General features: G+C 44.0%; 1 protein-coding gene across 6 annotated transcripts in view; it reads left to right on the top strand.

The window, feature by feature from the left end:
• sema6d (semaphorin 6D) overlaps positions 1–20,047 on the top strand; it is a 61,599-nt gene that overhangs the window by 21,094 nt on the left and 20,458 nt on the right. For all 6 annotated transcript variants that reach the window (XM_028956409.1, XM_028956410.1, XM_028956406.1 and 3 more), the window contains exon 3: positions 11,370–11,399. The gene's annotated coding sequence lies outside the window, so the exon portion shown is untranslated. The remainder of the gene's footprint in view (positions 1–11,369; positions 11,400–20,047) is intronic.

Genomic DNA, 20,047 nt, shown 5'->3' with positions numbered 1-20,047 from the left:
GCGTGTTTTCCATTGGAGATGGAGAAAGTCCCTCCGTGGGGGTGTTTTAGTGGGGCGGTGATATGCCCCAATGATCGGCCTGGAGCAGCTTCCTCAGCTGGGTGTCGGTCTCTGCCGGCGCTCGGACCAGAAGACCTTGTTCGTCAGAGCACAAACACAAACGGCACTGGAGAAGGAGCAACTTTTCTTAATGAAGGCCAGGTTTACAAAAGCTTGTTATTCACAATCGTCTCTGATGTGCATTTATTCATTCATGAACTCATTATTTTATTTTAGCTTTAGTCTTCCAAGATCATTATTTGTGTATGTGAGCACAGCTGACCTTGCTGGTGTGGGGAGGAGGCCACTAAAAATTCTGTAGTACGGCTGAAAAATGGTCTTTGTGCTCTAGAAATTAAATCAAAGGCTTGGAAATTAAGCGAAGGTACTTTAACTGTATAAATAAGCAGCACACATCAACGCATTTGCATAGCAATCTTTTATTATCTCTCTGGATTACAAGCGAAACGATGCCACAGCAGAATAAACAGGTCCGAAAGTCAAATCTGTGGAGTATTGTTTTTATCTACAGTATACAGTAGAAGAAAGCAAGAGGGAGAGTCTTAACACTACTGCTGACACAGTCACATTCTCTCTAGCTTTTCAGCATCATTATGATATTTCTTCTTTTTTGGATTGATCTCAGCTGTCTGGTGCGGTCAGTGTCATTTACATGAGTGAAAGTGATTGTTTTAGATCATTGTGATACACCACACGGCACATAGTGCACACAACAAAGTGTGTCCTGTGCTTTTTAACCCGTCACCTTCAGTGCCTGGGGAGCAGTATGTGGGGACGATACCCTGCTCAAGGGCACCATGGCGATTTGGGATTTGAACCCACAGCCTTGATAAGAGTTGGCTTCCTTAGCTGCTAGGCCACCACTTTCCTCAGAATTCCGTCAACTCGCAAACTATAAACTCTTTTTTTCTTTATTTTTATAATTGTTGACCAGAAGCAATTTGATTGGGTGACATGACAACATTGAAAATTTGAAGATACTTGGTTTAAAAAATTTATTTCTCCCTCGGTGTATATGGGTAAACCTTTCAAAGGGATGAAGAGCTGCATAATTGAACTTTCTATAATCAGAAGTGAGGTTGTCGTCTCTTTGTGAAAATCTGCCACACTTGAGAGTTTAGAGTAACGTCAAGAAGAATAGAATCCACGACACAGCACAAATAGATAACGCCCTGTTCATGAAGTCAACAGTCTTTTATCTTGTCCCAATTCAATTCCTTTCCCATTGTAATTGAATCAATTACTCAATATGCTCCACTCAACTGCCGCATCAGACGGGCAGCTGGGGGTGTAGATCAAACACAGAGACAAATAGAGAGTGACAACAAAAAAAAAAGAGTGATTTTTAACCCACCACTCAACTTTGATCAGGCTGCACCGTCAGTGCGGCGGAATGAAACAACCTTCAGTCTTTGAACTGGATTTTCATCTGTGCGCCTGCGCTGATGGGGATTCCAGACACGCGCATTCCCCTGCTCAGACCTCCCCCTGAATCCTGTATTAGGGACTGTGGACTAAAAACCACTATAACAGAAGTACCTACGCATCTGACGACCAGCATAATGTACGTGGTGATCATGCATCAACGTCAAATCCCAAAAGCGAACATCGCTGACTGCAGATAAACTAGCACGAAGTGGCCTCGTAATCAGAAGGTTGCCGGTTCAAATCCTGTTCCGCCGAGGTGCCACTGAGCAAAGCACCGTCCCCGCACACTGCTCCCCGAGAGCCTGTCATGGCTGCCCACTGCTCACTCAGGGTGATGGGTTAAATGCAGAGGACAAATTTCACTTGTGCTGTGCTGCTGTGTATCACATGTGACAATCACATCACTTTCTTCTAGCAGTCGTCCTATTTCCACTGCATTTCATTCCATGTTCAATATGAATGGTGAATAAAGGGAGACCCTGTGTGCTCTTAGGTGTCCCGTGTCATTTCCTGGGCGGCCAGCTCACTGGTGAATTATTGGAAGCGTCCCGGATTAGACGATAGGCCAGGGGCCCTTAGGAGGAAAAATAATTGATGCAGCATTTTCTTTTTTCCGGGGCGGGGGAGGAAAACACTGGGGCCGCTATGTGGGCGCAGCAGGATAATACGTGACCCTTGTCCTCTCCATCCAGGCAGAAGACCGTCGCGGAAAACAATGCCCTGGTCAAAACCACACCGTAGCCGCGCAGATCCCGCGTAACAGGATGCCTCCTAAATTTGGCTCCGCCGGTCGCTCGCAAGCCCCCTGGATACCCTCTAAACAACAGAGGGTGGGCGAACATCTACTGTGACTTTCTGCGCCACCGACCAGGACCCTTTTCTAGTTTCTTACATTATTAATAGAAACATTTCCTGCACGACAATAACAGCTTTTGTTGCTCCACCGATGCCGTTGCCACTCAAAACGGCAGTTTAGAAAAAGGATCGTCAGAAAGGGAATACAGTGGCTGCAAAACTGATTCCTACAAAATATACAGAGGTGGGAATGCTTTATGTTTCTTGCGTCTGGTTAATAGTTGTTATTTTTTTCGTGAGATTCTTCATTTCAGGTTCAAGTCGATGCTGCGAACTTCCAGACTACTTTTTTTTTTATGCACTCGTTTAGGAGTCTTCAGGCCAAACAATGAAGGTGAGCCGCAGACGCGGGGGGATGGAGGGGTATTACATTTCCACTCAGGATACCAGCCGCTGTTTTCATAAGAGCTAGGCAGGGATCGGGCCAAGGAAAGCACAGGCACTGTGCAGGAGGAGGCCAGATAATGCTCTTAGCTCTGCAGTCAGGGGACCCTCGGGGTCTGGACTGATCCTTGACCCATCAGTCAGACCGGGCCTGGGCGGTGGGCAGTGGGAGCAAGACACAACCTGCTGGTTACACATGAGTTTCATTGGCTTTGTTTTGTCCAAGTGGACACGCCAAATCCCCCAAATGTGCAACCGGAGCTTCTTGTCTGAGCTCAGTACTTAACTGGTCCGGCTAATTGGGCTCTGGTCTTTTCATCCACTTTTGGGTGGAGACGGAGAAGAGCCAAAGGTTTTACTTTGACTCCAGTCTTGAGACACAGGCATTTTTGACATGAGCCCCCTCACCACGTTTCGTTTCCAAAGGCTTGCTGCCAGTGGCATCACTGGAACCACCGCACCCCCAAAAGAGTCTCCTAAACAGACATAATTATAGCTCCGTTCAGGGCAAAGCGATTAACAGCAGGCACTAACGTTTGATGGCCAGAATTTGGATGCAGTCCAGCGTGCCGCAGCGTAAAAGTGAAGCATCTAACAGCGTGTTAATAAAACGAGGTGCGTGCCGTAATGGATGCCCGAGACAGATGGCATTGTTGCCTCCCGACACTCTCGCGTGGGTCCCCAAAGCTAATTTCTGCTTCCTGTAATCAGAATTAAAGGGGTCCCCGCAGCAAATCCAGACTGATGGATACCCACAGGCCGCCATAATGACAGCTCTGTTTTCAGACCTTGGGATAATGCACTCAGGACTGACCCTCCTCTGCTGTGCTGGTGACCCCGACATTCATTTACCGGTAAGAGAGAAATAGCAGGAAATGAATTGGTGGAATTAATGCTAACCCGTTTGTGTCTGCTTCTAATAGTGGGGAGGGAGAGGGGGGCTGTAATTATCTCACTTTTACCAACACGGACGATTCATGCGCTCAAATGATCTGAAATTCATTTTATTTTCCATCATAAAAAATAATTAAAATCCTGGCAGAACAGTGCGGCTTGGACCTTGTTGCCATGCGGCTTGTTTAAAGGAATCTATTTATTTTGCATGGCTTCCTCTGATTGCTAGATATATGGCAAGTACAAATGTACAATTATGCCAATTTCCACGGTTACCATCCATGACATAGACAATACTTCTTATTTAATTCTTCTTCCCGAAGAGAAAATAAGAAAGCATACTTTGGGAAATGGGTATTTCTTTTATTCCAGGGAGGAATTTGCTCAGCAAATAAATGTTTCTACTTCAAAACATCCGTCTGCAGCAGTTAAATGATTATCAAAACCAATCTGTCCAGACAATACAATTAAAAATTTCAAATTTTTCAAGTCTGGGAAAAAATCATGAGTAAAGACATTAACAATGAAAATGCACTAAGCTCTGACTGCTCAGACTGCCCTGAAAGCTCAGACGAAGCAACCAATGTAGATATAGCCACCCATCATAGTGCTGCACTTTGTTATGGTTCAATATCATTTAAAATGGCTTCTGGCAGACATTCTTTACATGTGTAAGAGGCAGAAACAGCAGGTCATCAGGACTGACATAAATAAGTGACAATTCTCTGATCCAGGGTTATCAGTAAGAGGCTGTAATACAGAGACACAGCGTACTCAGAGCCATTCTCAAAGCCTCCAGCAATCATATTCAACGTCTTTCTCCAATGCACAGTGATCCATCACTGCCTTCCGGTGACAACATCTGCCATGCCGACTTCACCTCATTATGGCTGCCTGTAATCTCTAATAATCCCAGGCATGTTTACATGAAAATATTTTAAAATCCAAAAAGGTTGAGACACTTACAACCAGAAGTTGTTGTTTTTATCTGTGTAAAGGAAAGAAATGGAAGAATCGGTATTTTGGGGCACAAACAGATGCCACAAGCATTTTTACTTCCGGCCTGCAAAAGGAAGCCAAGTAATTGTGTCACAGAAAAGCAAATTGGTTACAACACATCGGGGAATAAAGATACAATTAGATAATCTAATCAAAGCTTTTGGACTCACCTCCATTAAGCAGTATCCTTCAGAGGGTACAGCAGTAGGTAGGACAAGATGACTGATGACTTTTAGATTATATTCAGAGAAATTGTTTATAAAGATAAAACACTGTGATTTGCTGTTTGATTGAAGAAGAAGAAAGCTGAAATATACATTTTGTATACACATTTTGTAAATGCACATTTTTGTATTATATCAAAATGCATGAGGGCATTTTCTGGATTAAACATCCCAGAATGTCCAGATTTCTGATTGTGGAAGTTTATCGGATCAGTGTCATGTCATGGCTCAGCAAGCTTTATAAAATATATATATATATTTTTTTTGTTGTTGTTGTTTTTTATATATATATATATATATATATATATGTGTGTGTGTGTGTGTGTGTGTGTATATATATGTGTGTGTGTGTATATATATATATATATATATATATATATATATATATGTGTGTGTGTATGTATGTATGTATGAATGTATATGTGTGTGTGTGTGTGTGTGTGTGTGTGTGTGTATATATATATATATAATTAATTATGGAATTTCTCTGGGGAAATGCTGTACATATCTGTGCATGCATATATGCCTGGTAACAATTACATACAGAATATTAATCACATCAAACTATCTTAGAAGGTCACGGGAATCACAGACTCAGGTTCAGTGAATTCATTTTGTTTCCACCAACAAATGGGTCTAATGAATTTAGTCATTAGACCCACTGCATGGCTGAATCAAAATCTTGCATCTGATTTTTTACTTTCAGACTCCAGAATGGCCATCAATTCCACTGCAGCTTCCAAATAGTATAGCTTTTTTAAAGGATGCGCTTTGAGATAATAACATTACCCAGTCTATGCAGTGCATGCTGGGTGTTTTGCCTGCTCTGCTTTACATGTACTGCACCTCACCCATTTTGCAAATAAGCCCAGGGGGAGCTTTGTTATGAGTGAACCTGTGTTGGTAAGCTCGCCTGGGCAAGCGTACGTATACGCGGCGTGTGAAGACCCCATTCCATCCATACTGTCAACAGGTCAACATCTCGAACCGAGATCCCAGCACTTGTGCTCAGGCCATATGGCACCTCGGACACTGGCTGTGCTAATTAAAAACACTTTACCAAAGGTCATGGCTGTCACCTTCTTCATCTGACCTCTGCGGAATTATTCCATATTGTAAAATCCCAAATAGACAGGAGGAAAACAACAAGATGGATCATGGATCATGGTGAACAGACACATAATCACATGATCCAGGTCCTAATCAAATCCTGCTACTAGCATTGTGTCCTTGAGCATCACACTTAACCTTATGCTGCCCGAGGATGTAATTTGTGAATGGAGCTCCTTTTGAATAAGACCATCAGATAAACGAACAAATGCTACTGGTAGCTGAGGGGTCGAAATAGCTTTGGTTGAATAAAAGAAGACAAACAAAATGATAAATGGTCTTTTAATGCTTTGATAATGAAAAAGAGAAAGAGATAAAAGCACAGTAGTGATAATAGTCACATAATATATGGCATCTCCTGCAATGCTACCAAAACACATTTAACTCCCAATTAACACGATGTACAACACGGCACACAACTTGGGCCAAATATTGAGCTGTATTCCCACAACAGAGAGGAGCCTGTGTAATGGGAGCTGTCACCATCCATTTAGGACAGGTTAGAACACAAAAGTCGTCTCCAGCACCAGCATCCTCAAAAGGAGGAGCCTGTTTTATCCCCTCCGAGAACTCGGCTTTAATTACTGGTGCGTTTAAAAGGATTCACTCTCATTAGAGAAGTGGAGGGGATTAACCGGGGTGCCAGGAGAGGGGCGCAGTACGTTTGGAGTTTTTGAAAAATATGTCTGCGACGACTCATCAAGAATGATGGAAAAAAAAATCCCCCCTTTTTTTTATGTTTATTTAAACCGTGAAATGGCTTCACACAAAAATTAATGATCATCAAGTTCTCATCAGCAGTTCAGTCTTGTAAGCAGACCTAATATGTAATAATGATGACTGAAGCCACACGGCTGATGTTTGAAGGAAAGCAAGGAAACCAAATCCGGGGGTAAAGGTGTATGTCTCATTGCTTTCTGACTCTTGGCTGAAAGTCCTGGAAGGTTTTGCTCGGCAACCGCCGGATTTCTTTCATATGCGGTTTATGAGAGCTGTATCCAGCTCACCCCTGACGCTAATGCAACGTGTCAATCTGCTCAACCACATCAGGGGTCACATGACAGACAGACACATGAGTCCACATGATTCGTATACGAAATAAAAGCGCGTCACGTCCGGGACGGACTGACTCAGTACGTGGGGAGTCAGAAGTGATGGTGTGCCAGTAGTGCTTATTCGGGGATTTACCCATACAAGCCTACGTGCATAATCGTGACGTGTACGACAGAAGAATTCTGGCAAAGTCGCCTCTAATGAGTCCGTGCCGCCAGTTAGCACTCCTCCTTATTTAATGCAACTGCATGGTGCTGTTCGTACGGCTCAATCAATGACGATTAGCATCTTGTTCAAATATGCATGAGGTGGTAATCCGTGCCGATTCCGCTCGTTTCCTTGGGCTTTAAGACTATATTTATGCCCTTGCATAATCTGACGGGCGTCTCCGTGAGCCGGATGGAGAAAACCGTTAAATTGAAAACGCGGCAAGTGGTGGGACGCTGTTTGTTCCCAAATGAGAAGAGCGGCTCGTGTCTTTCCTGCAGGCGGGCGAGCAGGAGAAAACAAAGCGACGGCTCTGCGCTGGGTTTAGTCAGGGCCCATTATATGATGAGTCAGAGAGTCAATGCCCTATTCAGATCTGAAGAAACCCGAACTGTGGGATATATAATCCATGGACCTGTCTTAATGTACGCGCGCATTTTTAATACTTATTTCGCCGTTCCCCACGGGGGATCGTGAGCTCCACCTAATATAATGTTATCACCTAACAATAGCCCACATGCACATGGATTATAAAAGAACGATGCCTTGGGGAAAATAAACAGTTTTTTTTTTTCTCCTCGTCATCTTCAAGTGAGGTCCACACTCAGATAGTTCAATGTTTTTAGAAGGCTTATGGTTGTCTTCCTCACGCAGTTCAGTTGAGGCCACCTTACCTGGGTTCACCAGTTTCCGGGAAGATCCAGAGTTAGCAGCGTGTCTCAGTAACCCACGTCTCATCTGTTCTTTTACATTTACAGTATTTACCAGAGCGTAGTAAGCGGGGTTTGAACCTGGGTCTTCTGGTTCACAGGCGAGCGTGTTACCCACTAGGCTACTACCACCCTACACCAACACAAACAGCAAGCAATGGACTGAGCATGAAGAGTCCTTTACCGTTTTTCAGCCTCAAGACACTTCATGAGCAATGATAATGATTTATACTCTCACCATATAACAGAAAATGGCATTATGCAAATCACATACGTTTTTGTATGTGTGAGAAAGTTACAATTGTTTGAAATTTCAAGGTTTTGAAACTTTAAAAACCATGAAAATTAGAATTAGGTGTTGGAAAATTTATGCTTCATCACGTTTGAACCATCAGAGCCAGAATTCGATTTAGTGCCAGTACCTGACGCTCGGCATCGACTCCTCTCAGACTGGTAATTATGTGTTACTGACTAATGTTACTCACTAATGACCAGGAACAGCAGATTGTGAATGAAAGAAAGTTGTATCTGAAGCAAAATGATCACTGCAGAGGCAGGTGCCGGTGGTGATCCTTAGCTCTGCAACAGTGTGGTTCCGTAATAAATGAATCTGCGTCTCCTTTGTGTTATAAATCCCTGAAATATTTAAATGAGGACACCAAGCTGTTCTGTAAATTCTGGCATCCGCGAAAGAGACATATCTAGCTAGCAAACTGTCTAATGGAATGCTGATGCTTTGAAGGCATTTTTCAGACGCTCTTATCCAGAGCGAATTACAATCAGTAGTTACAGGGACAGTCCCGCCGGAGAAACTCAGGGTTAAGTGTCTTGCTCAGGGACACAATGGTAGTAAGTGGGCTCTGAACCTGGGACTTTGTGGTCTTGTGTGTCGGCATTATCGAGCCATCACAAAAGTAATGAAAAAGTGTTTACCAGTATTAGTCCTCTAACTCCCTAATAACTAATTCACATGACTTGAACAGTAATATTCTAACGTGATTAAGACATACAAAAAAACAAATCAAATGGGCTATAAATACAGAAAGCATGCCGAATAGAATTAATAAACTACTGAATGCAGAGAACTCATACATATAGCAGATCCAACGGAAGTAATAGGAGAGAATGTAGAGTAGAATTGTACACAATTGTACACAATTGTACAAGTCCAAAAGAGAGCCAAACTGAGAATGAACAACATAATAAAGGACCACAGACAAGAGAAGACAATGTAAAGTTTTGGGTACAGCGTTTTTCCTAGAGTACTCGTGAGCAGCAACGGCGGCTGTGAAAGCTATTTCTGGAGGGAACATAAAATAAGGATTACTCATGTTTATGTACCGATGTTTTCCAGCATTGAAATAATTATGCTTGGCATCAGGGCAGAGGAAAGTGGGCAAATATTTACATCATGCAGTTGAACATAACTCGGAATTCATTAAACTGGCATGCGAAGCGCGGCCCTCTAATTAACAAGCAGGGACCGGGGGAATAGGCTGCACCATGCAGCCAGTGCAGACTGGAGACTCACAAAATCCTGCCTTTCAAGGGGAAAACAAGGTTAAACATCTGCTCGGATGTGTGTGTGTGTGTGTGTGTGTGTGTGTGTGTACTTGCGATGTGTGCTGCCTGTGCATGCTCATAAATACACGAACACACACACTGTGCCATCAGAGATAGATTATCGGACACACAAATAAATGCCAGACGATGCTGGTACGCATTAGTGCAACGAAACAATTCCAGAGCGATGCTCCCAGCCCCGAGTGAAATCTCAAACACCTAACGCCGTTAGCATTGACCATCCAACAACAGCCTCCATCTATCACCCCGCCCCTCGCGGCCCAATACGTCTGATTAGAGCAGGCGATAAAGGGTCACAGAGTAATGATATGAATGGCAGGAAGTACTGTCAACGGGGGGGGCGGGTAGGACAGGACTGCAAATATTGCGTCAAGGATGCAGGTCCCGTGCGTTCAGTGAGTGATGATATGCGAACAGACATTTTCACGCCCACCAAAGACAAAACGCGTAAACAAGCGCGGGAGGCAAATAAAGGTCAGGGTGGCGCGCACGGCGTACGGCGGCCACTGCTCCATTAGCAAGTCCGGATTCCGTGGGTTCTGGCCGGTGGGTAAATGTATGAAGACTGTTATGCCTATAAAATGCCATAAAATGGGACCATTGGACACGCCTCCACCTCCGGATGTGAGGTGTTTGAAAGAAATGGTGAGCAGGCCGTCTCCCGCACTGACCTTCCGGAGGAGTGGTGGCGCTGGCGCGCCGGTGACACACCCGTGTCTAGACAATGACACGGCTGGGCGCTGATGCGTTTGGGACAGATCCTCGTCATGAATAATTAAAGGTGAAAATTTGGCAGCACGTGGAGAAGCGAAGGTTGATCCGTCCTTTCGATTGCTCCGGAGCCGTTCAGGCTCTTTGTCCGCCACTCGCCCTTGTTCTTTCAGCAGTTTGTGCGGAGGACATCAGGGCCATTATGCAGGGCCAATCACCTTGTTATTCTGATGGCAGAATAAAGAGCTGAGAGACTGGAGTTAAATGAGTTAAGGCCTGTCACGGAGCAGGGCAGATGCACAACCTGATAAAATCGCTTTCTTGAAGGAGACTCACCTGAAAGTATAATAATGAGCACAATGGACAGACGTTTCATCATGTCGTGATTAAAGGCAACTAAAAGAACAGATTTTGGTTGAGCCTGCTTTGCAGCTCAAGGCAAGCAATGGCTAATTTTAAACAACGCAAATGTCAGCATATGAGCACAGCAAGTGCAAAACCGAAAGAGATAAAATCATCTCGGGCAGCGGGCTGAATTTAAAACCAGCCATTTGAAAGCTGCAAAGCCTCTTTAGATCCCTTACCAAACGTATGTAACGTAAGGTCCTCGGCTTAAAGCTCTGTGCTTTCTTAATGACCTATGACTGAGCTCGAATACAATACTCAAAGAACGCTTTGACAACAAGGGGGGGGGGGGGGTCTCGTCTCCTATTTCTAGGGACGGAGTGATGGGGTCAGGGACAGATGAAAGACCTCTCTTTTCCATATTGAATGGTGTGGTACCATGCACTGGACAGGTTGCACAAAGATGTAATGGATAATTCTGAGACAATCCTCGGGCTTCAGGGCCGCTGTGTTGAATTAAGAAAGGGGCATTGTTTTTCCCGAACACGCGGTGGTGTTAGGTGTTTGGTGGCAGGCACCGTAGCTGTGCCTGCTTCCAAAAGAGCTTTTTTTAATGTATTGTTTTGTTAAGGTAGCACAAGCTATCCATGGTTCACCAGTGTTTTTCGGTCTTTGTGATCACGTGATGATGTTGTGTGAAGCTTGACCTACCTACTTTGAACAACTGAAAATGAAAATGTCTTTCTCACCATGAATCTGCATGCAAGAAGCGTGTCAATCTAAAGCAATCTCTGTCCTATTTCAGGTTGCCAGAGTGTGCGGCCCACCACGGGAGGTGAGTGCACCCTTTTTCCATCTCTGCTCCTCTCTCAGCCTGCATTACGATGCAGAAAAGCACTTTGCATCCAAGCTTTCCAAGTGTTGCAGGGCTTTGAAACGCTTCGGTCATCGCTATGTGCCCGGCCAACTTTCACTGGCAGGCGTTCGCTACTCAGAAGCCCCTTACGTCACTTCCTCACTGTTCAGATGATCTCTAGCAGACTCCTGTGCTTTTTGTATCAGGTTTGAAAGTAGAATTTAATCCTATTTACGGGCCTGAAAGCTGCTGGTATGCAAGAAAAGAAAGGAATCACATTCATACCAAAGTGTCCTTAGTGCCTCTTTAACCCTTAAGTGTCTCTTAAAGGGACAGTTTGGTGGGGCTAGATGACATGTATTAATCAGATGGTAATAATTACATGCACATGTATAATAAAAAACATTTCATGTCACATGAAACTTTTTTATCACACATGAAAAGCGTGCCTTGGCTCTTGAACTCACAATTCCACTTTACTTCTAATAGCGTGCCTCCTGGCCCAAGCAGCCCGACTCAAGGTAATTGAGTCATAGTGCATCAGCGGCGGAGTGTCAGATATGCGGCAAGCGCTCCCCGAGCCCAGGCCAATTAAACACTGCTCTATTCAATTACCAATGTGATGAAGACACTCATCATTCTGTCACAAATGATTGCAATAGAGGGCATCAGTCCTAGACTGTTGCGAGTCTCATTACTTTTCAGTCTGCGCTTTGCTCACGATGAGATCACACTCAATTTCTGGATAAGAGGTAAACGAGGTAAAACAAAATCAAGAAGGAGAAAGTAAGATGCTTCCTCTTCGGGCCCAGGATTCTGTTGCCTCCCTCCGTTCACCTCACGCTTTTCCGAATCTCGAAGTGGGTTTAGAGTCTGCAATGTAATATGAATGTTACGTGTGTGGGGCAGCCAGCTGTTCCCAGATCAGCTGGCAGCAGAGTTACTGTAATTGCGTTACACGTCTTAGCAAATTGTAAATATTTTTACGTACTGGACAGCGAGTCTTTTCAAGTCAACATTAATCAATGTCGATTCCTGCGCGCGTGAGTGATGTGCGTGTGTGATCGATACGCACGAGACCTTATTTACCGCATCGGTGGCCTGCAAGGTCTGAGCCTCCGGAGGAGAAGGAGGAGGGGAGGGGGCAGGGTTTTCTCCGATCCTTCAAAAATATATATTTTCCCAAAATTTAGGTTTTAAATATAATTAAAAATGACCAGTAATCCTTAAATCCGGAGTTTAAAGGTCTTAAAAATACTGCAGACCCAATAAATCAAATGAAACAAGCATTCAATCTGTCAGTAATTTGCGGTCACTATGCGCTGTGCACTTCCGGGTTGACGTACGCTGTATGGTGCCCTGCGCTTTAGTTTTTTAGTGTCCTTCAGTCAATGGCAAATAATCAATCCAGTTTACTTTGTAGTAATATAAATGCCACATACTGAACTTTCTTGGTATGGCTGTAATATCTTAGTCTCTGTATGCTATACAGGCAATAGTTGGACAGACACGTGACTAGTTAAAGGCAGGGATGGATTACTCAACACGCCTACCAGGCACAGGGTCTCAAGATCTCAGGTGCCCTGCACACAGTGGCTGTTGAAAATATAGGCTTGTACTGGGTTTGTACGTCTCATGCCTGAATATTGTTCATTTATTTTCTCAAAATTCATAACAATTTATCATTTAAGGGTCTACTTAAAAAAGAAACCTCACAGGGGAGCATACCCATGGACCCCGCTTGACAATAATGATGATCAGAGTTTTTATATATCATGCTTTTTATATTTATCTGAATGAAAATGAAAAAGAAATATATCTGGGCATAAAGGCCAATAAGTTATGTGTTAAAAGTATGTTGCCACTAGCATGGAAAAAAGTTCAGGCTCAGGATCAGCCCTGAAAAATTATTATTTTTCCATTCACAATGCCGCCCTAGGCAACAGCCCACGTCATCCATATCAAAACCTGCCGGAAATTACTCATAAATAACAAACCAAAAATATTTGACAATTGTCAATTTGGCAACATTAACAATTAACAGAAATGTATTGAAAAGAAAATGTATATATCAGATAAAATATAATAATATATATTAATAATTTTTAAAATATTTGTATTATTTTAGAAGAGCATCTGGCCCACATAGTGTCTAAACTCTCAGGACAAATGTAGTTGATGACCACGATGCAAGGTCTAATATTTGATGGTTTTAAAAAGTGGCTTCCTTAAACTCCCCAGAAACCCTTTATCAAGGACAGTTCTGAAAGGGGAGTACCTCTCCCTTCACAGTCTCTGATCTCTGGGGAGGATATGGTCTGTGTGACTATCAAGGTGACTTCACTCCAGACTGGGGACAGGTACAACTTGACTGTGGGCTGGATTTATAAGGTCCATATTAAATGTTTTATGGTGTCGCTCATTCATATTGGCTTTTAAATCTCTTCCTCCTCATATGTTGAATTAAAAAGGAAGTGATAGCACACTCTATTAAAATAAAATAAATAGCCATTTTACTAGTCCAGCAGTCATAAAAAATTGTTTCAGGAGAGTAAAATAGACTTCAGATGACATATGATAAAATATAGAGTCATGATTATGAGTTGTCATAGGATCAGTTTGACTTTGGGGACTGTTTTCTTGCACTCAAGCAATACTTGGATTAAGTCTGTAGTTTGTGTCATTGTGAATTTGATATCAATATTTTAAATCAGACATGTAATATCATTGTTTTGAAATTTTGCCAAACATGTTGCATTCTTTGGCAAGTGTTTGTGATGTACAGAAGTGTTAAATGAATAATCTATTTACTGATGGGATCAATGGTGACATCATCACAATCATCACCTGAACATCTTGATATCTAGTTGATATCCAACTGATGACATACTTGTTGCCAGTTGAATTATTAAACTAACATATTAAATTATTATTAAACAAACAGCATAACGATGCCTCAGGCCAAATCCAGATTCTGCCCTCAATATTTACCAAATCACGTGGACGTGAAAAGATTTGATGGAGGTAAATTGAGGGCTTCCTCAGTCAAAGTGAGTTATAAATAACACATATCATTAGAGCCAAGCAGCCCAGGCTTCTGAAGCAGCACAAGGCATCTCTGTCGGGCCTACAGTGGGTGCTTCACTGCTGCAATTGCACTGTAATTACGACACAGGCAACCATGGTAATTGCGCTTGTCACCATTGATCCCATTAGTACCCATAAGTAACTGCATGAAAGGCTGGGCTGAGACGCCACACAAAAACCCACGCCATCCTTTTCTGTTTGTCATGTTCTCTTCCTATTTGCATTTAAAGACCAAATGCTTTTGGGCTGTAAAGTTTTACTCTTTATAGCACATGATAGGCTTGGACTGTTGCTGTTTCTGTGGAGTCGTAGCTAGATAAAGAGTAAGACACAAAAATACACTACTGGACTTGACGATTACATAAAAGACATTACATAAGTTCAGCGTTCTGCTAAAAATATGGACACCAGTCTGGTCCCCACATTTATTGTGTGAATTATTCAAAAAGGTTCAAAATCTTTATACAACAATTTTGTGCATCACATCTCAAATTAAATGTCTTGATGGGTAGCCACAAAGTCAAAGGTCCACTTACCCCACTTACCACCATTGTGTCCCTGAGTGTCTTCAGGGGGACTGTCCCTGTAACTGGATAATGGCATCTAATAAATGCCGTGAATGTAAATGTAAAAGTAAATGCGAGGTTAAGTCTGGCCTGTGCAATACAAAACCTCAATCATATCATTCTCTGGTACCTTTCTTAGAAAATCACAGGTCATAAATCAGAGTCTGTCCACCTAATTGCATAAACCAGTTTGTCTTAGAACAGAGACACTCGCTTGAACGAAATAAAAGAATTTAATACAACATTTTGAACAATTACTCAAAGAGGCAAGAGCATTAGTTCCTTTGGCCAAAGCAGCCTAATAAAGGATCTTTGGTGTCTGACACAGCCTATACAACACCAATTAGAATAATGCCCCAGAGCAACTGTGAGCTTGTTAGCAGCATCTGACACCAAGCCACTGCCCAGCGCTCTAACTGCTTCTTGCGGGCTCCTGCCAGCCTGGTCAGGCCTGTCGGCCCTGGGGTCCAGGCAGTCTCTTGGGGCGGTGATGGATGAACTCTTTATGGGCTGCACTTGTCCAAGCTCACGGCTGTCTGTTTGGACACAGCTGAGTGTGGTGAAGGCAGAAGGGGACAACAGCGGGTCGTACTGATGAGTTGAGTTTTTCATGGCCATGTCTAGTGTCATTGCTAAACGGGAAAAAAAAAAAAGAGATATCAGGTATGCAAGTAATTTGTGGTGGAGGTAGAACCCTCAAACTTTGGAATGACATTTCAAAGTATGTAACTATGTTGCATAAATAAATAGACAAAACAAGAAAGAAACATGATCTTTAATGATGTTTGTGCATGTGACGTATTAACGGTTTAAATCATACAGAATGAGGCAGTGGCGTGCGTGAGAGTTGTCAATCATCTGGCTCCTCCCACTTTAAACTCTTTTTATAAAAACATTACTGTTCTGGGTGGGCAAAATAATAACCCTCCAACAAAAATGGTAATTAGTTTCTCCTTTTAAAGAGATTGAGTGTAAAATGCATATTATGCTTGTAACAGATAAATGAGGAGGGAAAGACACAGGCTCATGTGAGGCTTGGCTGGAGACCAGCTTCTCGGGAATAGGAGCACGCGAGCCACATCTTCTCCATCTGGTTCATATTAACAGTGATACACTGGGAGATTCGCATGGGATGTGGTACCACACCAGTTTTTGCGGAAGAGTTGGCACTGCACATCTGCACAGCCTCCATCCATCTGACTCACCCGTTCCCCCTGGAAACGGAAGTGGTGTGGCAGAACTTTTAAAGGCTCTTGGGGATTTGATCAACACGCCCACACTCTGCCATTGCTCAGGTCAGCTACATCGCCAGCCTCAAAACGAGAACGTTCTGCAGTCAAGATGTCAAGAGGCTGCGTCGGATTAGATACAATGCATAACATATGACTGTAGTGGGCGTAATAAAGCCATAAATATTCTCTAGTGGACCTGTTTTCCAGATAAGATCCGTAAATATCTGGAGATTCAAAGTAGACTAGAAAAGAAGAAAAAAAACAGCACAACTTGACACAAAAGTGAAGCGTTGACCAGGGGTCAGACGAGTCTCGTCTGAAGCAGTTACTTCAGAGCAGAAAGAGCTCCACTTAAACTCCTCAGAGTTTAGACCAGAGTGAAGAAACTACCTTAAAGATGATTCCGCCGGCTTGATCAATATCGACTTTACTCTGCTCATCAGCACTACTGTTAGTGTGTGCAAGAGAGAGAGAGAGAGAGAGAGAAGATTCACTTTATAACAGGGGGGCGATACAAGAGCTCGGCCCGCCCTCCACTCCCATTTATTACAGTCAGGCAGAAAGTAAATTATTCATGGAGTCTTATCAGGTCCTTAAAACCAGAGAATTTTTATAACCAGCTGGGAACCACAATATTCTCCTGACCCTAAAATGTTTGGAAATGATACAGTCCGTGCTAATTCATTCCATAAACCTTCGTGGCCGACATGAATGGCGCTGAGCATGGAGTGCTCTGTTTTTGTTTCCTTTCCCGGTGTCAAATCAGATCTTCGCTAGATGTTGCAGAGGACGTACTGAAATCCAAACACAACGCGGGGCCGAGAAAAGGGATCTGGTCCTCAGCTGCAGGCCTGCCAAACAGTGATTGATCCCATGTGGCCCTCCAGGCTCGCCGTTGGCCAAAAATCCCATCCCCCCACGCCACAGCAACCCACCACACTTCACAGCAGACTTCTTAGCTTCCACACCGTGTGAGACTTCTTAACAAGAAAAACCCAAAAACCGAAGAAGAAAAAAAAAGGCTCACGCCGACTTGGCCTGAGTTTACAGCTGCGCAGAAGAAATGGGGCCTGTTTGCATGCGAAGGATTCATTTTGTGCCCCTCTCCTCCGCTCCTGAGCGCTCGAGTCCGACGTTTAATTACAGTGTCATTACCACGGAGCCCAGTCAGCCCGGTGGTGAGATGCATGGCCAGCGACCAGATGGCTTCAACAGCGCGAGACCTCTCTGTGTTGCTCTCTGACCTCCGACAAAACAAGACATATTAAAAAACAACCCCCTCCCCCGCGAGATAAAGAAAAGCCCACGAAACAAAACGGAAATTCCCATACGGAGCCATCCGACTGTGTGTGTGTGTGTGTGTGTGTGTGTGTGAGCAAGTGAACAAGCCGGGGGAGGAGAACAGCTTTGGAAGGAGGGCTTCAATGCGCCATGAGCAAACAGTCCATAAAAGATGGGGCCCCGCCACTCTTCTATTTGAATGCTAATGAAAGTGACTTTGTTTTTGGGGGTTAAAAAACTCTTGGGGAGCCAAGCAGTGTCCATCCAAGAGCTGCCCCTGGACCGCGGTCCCTCCGTCCCGCAAACACAACGAGGCCCGAAATAAAGAGCTCAGTAAAGGATGTCAGGGTGTCAGCTCCCATTAGAGTGGGAAGCATTGTGTGTCCATGCAAGCGTGAGCGGCCGGGCCTATGCGCCGTCCTTCCTCATTGAGCACGTCCACCCGGAGGAGACCCGGGCCTCGGACACACTGGTTTTCTCTTTCTTTCAGCGCACAAAGAGCCGCGCAACTGATCTGCAGGCAAAACATCCCCTACATTTCCGACGTCCTCTGTTGTCCGCACTTTAAAATGCCGTTTCTTTCACGGAGGCGATCAATGGCGCGGCAAATGCTGAAGCGCCTGAGAATAGCCCCGTTAAAACCCAAACGGCTGAAACCAACTCTGTTGTCCCGTCTTAGTTACTTTGATACAAGTGTATCCGATTTCTTTTAATTAATCACACATTATGTAATGATTTAAGTTTGCAAAGCTTGCATATTTACAACTCGAACAGAGACAAATGTGGGACAGGGGCTCAGATGGTGACAGGGGACGATCTGGTCAAGGTTTTGATAATAAAATAACTCCATCTTAAGTAGGGGTCGTTTTAGGTCAAACATCACAGACAAGGACCAATGTGCGTAAATTCATCACGGCAATTAACACAGCCCTAATATAACATATTTCAAAAGGCTGCATTGCTGTCTCGATTACATGAACTGCCATAACAATTTATGGAGGATAATAGCATCAATGCCTTGGTTGGAAGGTTGAGAAAAAGGCATGGGAAGGTAGTGTAATCTCTGGTAAATTGGGTAATTACTCTGTGGCTTGCCTGTAGGCAGCAGTGTAGAAGTAGCGGGAAGCCCGCACTCTCTTTAGAACAAAGAGCACAAGAGAGGCTGTGTTCCATCCTCCAGAGCAATCAGAGCTGCATTAGGCCGGCCACGAACAATCGTCCGCCCCGGAGAAAGGACCCCGGCTTTCAGGCCCCACACGACTGAAGGCCCGCCAGCCTCATCGAATGGCCCCGCGGGGGAAAGTCCTCCCCGGGCAAACACACAGACACGCTTACAACACTTACTGTAAGCACGAGGCCTTTCACACACACACAGGTGGACACTGTGAGTCACGGGCAGGTGTGTCTGCGCCACGTGCTGCCGCTACGCTATCGCTGCAACTCGTTACGCTTTTGTAACGACGCTCTGCGCGTAGATCTTTCTCAACCCCAAATGTCAGCCATAAGAAAAAAAAAAAGCAGGGCTGGACTCAGGGTCGAGTTACTTCATAAAGCACCTCCCGGTACCGCTGCCGTGGCTCTGAGTCACAGACACACGCATGCAAGACTCATTACCTGTCTCGCTTTTGGCCCTGAGCTTTAGCACGTAGCTTTGGAAAGAAAACGCACTCCTCCGTTCTGCGTGGCTTGACATCAGCCCTCATTATTTCAACACACTCTCGGGGAGGGGAAATGGAACTTTATCATATTCTTGGGCAATGTTGGAAATCAAAGCTTTGAATGCATGCCTCAACCCATACAAAAAAAATGCATTTTTAATTGTTCAGATTTTTTTTTTTTTAGGACATCTGCACAAATCGGATCAAAGCCCCTCAGCTGGCTTGTGCTGAATCCCCCAAAATAACTTCCTTGAATGAATGATGAAAAACAAGTTGCAAGAAGCTCATGCTTCATGCTTCAAATTTGATGCAAAGGTCTTTTTTTTTATGGAAACGCAGGGTTAACCCTTGGCATGATTACATTGCTTGAGTGATTTGTGTAAATGGATGTGATGTGGTATATAGATAGCTCCGCCCCTCTTCAGGCCAAATCACAGTCACTTCTGAAGGGCGCCCTCGCCACATAATAGAAGACGAGATTTACTTTTGACGACCACAACAATGACAGACGTCGCACTGAAGGCTTCAGACTGAAATCTATTACCACACCATCCCCAGGAAAGCAAAACATCATAAAACCAAGAGCAAAAAATGCTTAGGTGGAGAAGAAAACAGCATTTTGTTTCTTTCAGAAAAGTCTAACAGATGGTCTGGCCTTCATTGAAGTTGCCTTTTACGGATGTTTCAGATTGGGGGACGGGTCAGGCCTTATCAGAAGACAGCGCCACCAATACCCACTCTAACCTCTTGTAAATGACTCCACTTAGTCTGGAAGAGCTGCACGGCAGCACAATAGAAGATAA

Source organism: Denticeps clupeoides, chromosome 16 (genome assembly GCF_900700375.1).
Source record: "Denticeps clupeoides chromosome 16, fDenClu1.1, whole genome shotgun sequence".
Classification (NCBI taxonomy): Eukaryota; Metazoa; Chordata; class Actinopteri; order Clupeiformes; family Denticipitidae; genus Denticeps; species Denticeps clupeoides.
This window is presented reverse-complemented; position numbering and strand designations above follow the sequence as displayed.